At 46.3% G+C, this 5,394-nt stretch overlaps 1 non-coding gene across 1 annotated transcript; it reads right to left on the reverse strand.

Moving 5' to 3' along the window:
* Positions 1 to 1,454: 1,454 nt before the first annotated feature.
* LOC120364208 (U1 spliceosomal RNA) lies at positions 1,455 to 1,618 on the reverse strand. Its single transcript, XR_005579544.1, has one exon. It is a non-coding gene; the product is annotated as a U1 spliceosomal RNA (small nuclear RNA).
* Positions 1,619 to 5,394: the final 3,776 nt, after the last annotated feature.

The raw sequence follows: 5,394 nt of genomic DNA on the forward strand, positions 1-5,394 counted from the left end.
TCAATAATAAGAATTCAAATAATGGCCGGGTGTGGTGGCTCAAGCCTGTAATCCCAGCACTTTGGGAGGCCGAGGCGGGTGATCTCGACAAGAGATCGAGACCATCCTGGTCAACATGGTGAAACCCTGTCTGTACTAAAATACAAAAAAAAAGTAGCTGGGCATGGTGGCGTGTGCCTGTAATACCAGCTACTTGGGAGGCTGAGGCAGGAGAATTGCCTGAACCCAGGAGGCGGAGGTTGCGGTGAGCCGAGATCGCGCCGTTGCACTCCAGCCTGGGTAACAAGGGCGAAACTCCGTCTAAAAAAAAAAAAGAAAAAAGAATTCAAATAACCCAATAAAAAAATGGATAAAAGAGGCTGTTGCAGTGGCTTACACTCATAATCTCAGCACTTTGGGGGTGGAGGCAGGAGGATTGCTTGAGCCCACGAGCTGGAGGGCAGCCTGAGCCAACATAGTAAGACCCCCATCTCTACCAAAAAAATACAAAATTCTCTGGGCGTGGTGGCACATCCCTGTGGTCCCAGCTACTCAGAGACTGAGGTGGGAGGATCCTTGAGCACAGGAGGTTGTGGCTGCAGTGAGCTACGATTGGGCAACTACACTCCAGCCTGGGTGACAAGCCCGACTATGCCCCAGCCTGGGCAACAGAATAAGACCCTGTCTCAAAAAAAAAAAAAAGAAAGAAAAGAAAAGAAAAAACGGACAAAAGATAGATCTAAATAGACATTTTGCTAAAGATGAGATACAGATGGCAAAGAAATATATTAAGAAATGTTCAATGTCGTAAGTCATTGGTTAAATGCAAATTAAAACCACAGAGACAGACTGCTATGCCCCCGCTGCAATGGTTGACATTTTAAAAATTAACTGTACCAAATGTTGTGGGGATGTGCAGAAATTGAAACTCTCATACACTACTGGGAGAAAGTAAAATAATGTAACCACTTTGGGACAGAGTAGGGAAGTATTTGTGTATGTTTATTATTTATTAATTTGAGATAGAGTCTTGCTCTGTCACCAGGCTGGAGTGCAGTGGCACGATCTCGGCTCACTACAACCTCCACCTCCTGGTTCAAGCAATTCTCCTGCCTCAGCCTCCTGCGTAGCTGGGACTACAGACGCACGCCACCACGCCCAGCTAATTTTTGCATTTTTAGTAGAGACGATTTCACCATGTTCGCCAGGATGGTCTCGAACTCTTGACCTCATGATCCACCCACCTCAGCCTCTCAAAGTGCTGGGATTACAGGCGTGAGCCATTGCGCCCTGCCGTACATTTTTAAGTAGTTAATTATAGCCAGGGAAGGGTGGCTCATGCTTGTAATCCCAGCACTATGGGAGGCTGAGGCAAAGGAATCACTTGAACCTTGACAGGTAACCCAGACAAGTTCAAGACAAATCTGGGCAACATAGGGAGACCTCATCTCTACAAGCAATTTTTTTTTTTTAACCAGGAGAAAGCGCAAATGCAGTCCCCCACTACCACAAATTATGCAGTCGAGTTTCCCACATTTGGGGAAATCGCAGGGGTCGGCACATCCGGAGTGCAAAGGATAAGCCTTGCCCTGGGAAAACCACCTTCATGATCGTGGTGTCTCCTCTGCCAGGTAAGTAATTTTTAAAAAAGAAATTAGCTGGGCTGCCGGGTGCAGTGGCTCACGCCTGTAATCCCAGCACTTTGGGAGGCCGAAGCTGGTGGATCACCAGGTCTGGAGATTGATACGATCCTGGCTAACATGGTGAAACCTGTCTCTACTAAAAATACAAAAAATTAGCTGGGCATAGTGGGGCACGACTGTAGTACCAGTTACTGGAGAGGCTGAGGCAGGGGAATCACTTGAACCCAGGAGGTGGAGGTTGCAATGAGCCGAGATTGCACCACAGCACTCCAGCCTAGGCGACGAGCAAGACTCCATCTGAAAAAAAAAAATTAGCTGGGCATGGTGTCACGTGCCTTTGGTCCTAGATAACTCAGGAGGCTGAGGTGGGAGGATCACTTGAGCCTGGGAGGTCAAGGCTGCAGTGTGGTGTGATTGCACCACTGCACTCCAGCCTGGGTGACAGGGCAAGACCCAGCGTTAGTCTGTTTTCATACTGCAATAAAGATACTACCTGAAACTGGGTAATTTATAAAGGAGAGAGGTTTAATTGATTCACAGTTCCAGATGGCTGGGGAGACCTCAGGAAACTTACAGTCATGGTGAAAGGCGAAGGGGAAGCAAGAACTTTCTTCACATGGTGGCAGCAGAGCGAAGAGTGCAGGAAAAACTACTCGTTATAGAACCATCAGATCTCGTGATAATTCACTCACTATTTTTTTTTTTTTTTTTTTTTGAGACGGAGTTTCGCTCTTGTTACCCAGGCTGGAGTGCAATGGCGCGATCTCGGCTCACCGCAACCTCCGCCTCCTGGGTTCAGGCAATTCTCCTGCCTCAGCCTCCTGAGTAGCTGGGATTCCAGGCACGCGCCACCATGCCCAGCTAATTTTTTGTATTTTTAGTAGAGACGGGGTTTCACCATGTTGACCAGGATGGTCTTGATCTCTTGACCTCGTGATCCACCCGTCTCAGCCTCCCAAAGTGCTGGGATTACAGGCTTGAGCCACCGCGCCCGGCAATTCACTCACTATTAAGAGAACAGCAGCTTGGGGGAAACGGCACCCATAATCTAATCACTTTCCTTCCTTCACCTGTGGGGATTACAGATCCCTCTGTCAACACATGGGGATTTGCAATTAAAGATGAGATTTGGGTAGAGACACAGAGCCAAACCATATCAGATCCTGTCTCAAAAAAGAAAAATACGTTAATTATTCACCTGCAGTGTGACCTAACCATTCCACTCCTATTTACTCAAAAGAAATGAAAGCATATGACCATACAAAGACTATACGTCAATGTACATAGCAGCTTTATTAGTAATGGCCCCAAACTGGAAATAACCCAAGTGTCCATCAGCAACTGGGTGGTAAGCAAATGGTGGAACATCCACACAATGGAATACTACTCAGCAATATGGATCACGAAGTGAATGAATCTCAACAATTATGTTAAGTAAATGAAGCTAGACCAAAACAAACAAACAAACAAACAAACAAACAAACAAACTTATCCTGTATAATTCCATTTATATAAAATCCTAGAAGTGGGAGGATCGCTTGAGGCCAGGAGTTTGAGACCAGCCTGAGCAACATAGCAAGACCCTGTCTCCAAAAAAAAATAGGAAAAAAAGTTAGCCAGATCCTTGTGCCTGTAGTCCCAGCTACTTAAGAGGCTGAGGCAGGAGGATCACTTGAGCCTAGGAGTTTGAGGCTGCAGTGGGCTGTGATGGCACCACCGCACTCCAGCCTGGGCAACAGAGCAAGACCTCATGTCTAAAAGTAAATAAATAGGCCAGGTGCAGTAGCTCACACCTGTAATCCCAGCACTTTGGGAGGCCGAGGCTGGTGGATCACAAGGTCAGGAGTTCAAGACCAGCTTGGCCAGATGGTAGAACCTGTCTGTACTGAAAATACAAAAATTAGCTGGGTGTGGTGTAATCCCAGCTCTCAAGAGGCTGAGGCAGAAGAATCACTTGAACCTGGGAGGTGGAGATTGTAGTGAGCCACTGTACTCCAGCCTGGGAGACAGAGCAAGACTCCATCTCAATAAAAGAAAATAATTTAAAATCTAGAATTTTGCATTATTTGGTAAAAGTGAACATTTCCGCACCCTGTGATCCAGCAGTTCTAATCCTGGAGACATGGACAGAATAGTCACAGAGCACTTTTATTAGATCAGAAACAAAATAGCCCACATACCCGTTACAGTCGAGTGAATAAATGAATTGTGGTTCGATCACACAACAGAATACTATATTGTAGTGAAACAGGAAACTGTAGCTCCATGCATTAACATGGATGTAGCTGATGATATTTTCCAGACGGCCACCACAATATAGCCCATCTCATGTGCTCTTCTGACCTTTTGAGATGCCAGGGACAGGTTACATCTTTCTTGTAGTCCCACAGGTCCCTGAAACTGCTTTTTTTTCCCCTTCCAGTCTATTTTCTTTCTGGCTCAGTTTCAGTCTATTTTCTCTGTGATTCGGATTGGGTAATTTCTATTCTGTGTTTCAGTTTACAAATTCTTCTGTTCCCCCCCACCACCCCTCAGTTCTTCTGTTGCACACATCCACTGACCTTTAAAATTTAAAATTGCGAGGCCGGGCGCGGTGGCTCAAGCCTGTAATCCCAGCACTTTGGGAGGCCGAGGTGGGTGGATCACAAGGTCAAGAGATCGAGACCATCCCGGTCAACATGGTGAAACCCCGTCTCTACTAAAAATACAAAAAATTAGCTGGGCATGGTGGCACGTGCCTGTAATCCCAGCTACTCAGGAGGCTGAGGCAGGAGAATTGCCTGAACCCAGGAGGCGGAGGTTGCGGTGAGCCGAGATCGCACCATTGCACTCCAGCCTGGGTAACAAGAGTGAAACTCCGTCTCAAAAAAAATTTAAAATTGTGATCATTGTCTGTTTCAGTTCTAACATTCCCATTTGGTAGTACATATGGTAATTATCTTGGTTTAGCCATTTCCCATGTCTACATGTATCAAAACATCATTTGTATACCATAAGTATATAATTTTTGTTTGTCAACAAAAATAAAATTTCTGTTTGGTTCTTTTCTCTCTGTCTCTCTCTTCCGCTGTCCTTCTGCGCCTGTTTTAATTTTTTTTTTTTTTTGACAGGTCTTCCTCTGTTGCCCAGGCTGGAGTACAGTGGTGTGATTACAACTCACTGCCGCCTTGACCTCTCAGGCTCAAGCAATCCTCCCACCTCAGCCTCCTGAGTAGCTGGGACCACAGGTGGGCACCACCACACCGGCTAATTTGTTGTAGAGACAAGGGTTTGCCATGTTGCCCAGGCTGCTCTCAAACTCCTGGGTTCCAGTAATCCACCCACTTTGGCCTCCTAAAGTGCTGGGATTACAGGCACAATTTACTGCACCTGGCCTGTATCTTCTATTTCTTTCCTGAGACTTCCCATGTTTTTGTTTCAAGTGTGTTAGCAATTGCTCATGAAGCATTTTATGATGGCTGCTTTAACCTCTTCATCAGAAAACTCTTAAGTCTCCATCATCATGGCATTAGCATCTATTCATTGTCTTTTCTCATTCAGTGTGAGATCTTCCTGGTTCTCTGCATGACTGGTGATTTTCTGCTGAGACCCAGTCATGTGAGGTATGACGCGACTCTGGGTCTTACTGAAACCTTCTTGCTTCCCATGATGCTACTCCAGCACACGAGGGGAGCTGCTGCCTCCTCAGCACCCATGGACTCTAGAGAACAGGGCACTGTGCCTTACTTTGGAGGGTATGGGAGCCCTAGATTCCTCTAGACCACCACTGGCT

The sequence above is a fragment of the Saimiri boliviensis genome, chromosome 2 (genome assembly GCF_048565385.1).
Source record: "Saimiri boliviensis isolate mSaiBol1 chromosome 2, mSaiBol1.pri, whole genome shotgun sequence".
Classification (NCBI taxonomy): Eukaryota; Metazoa; Chordata; class Mammalia; order Primates; family Cebidae; genus Saimiri; species Saimiri boliviensis.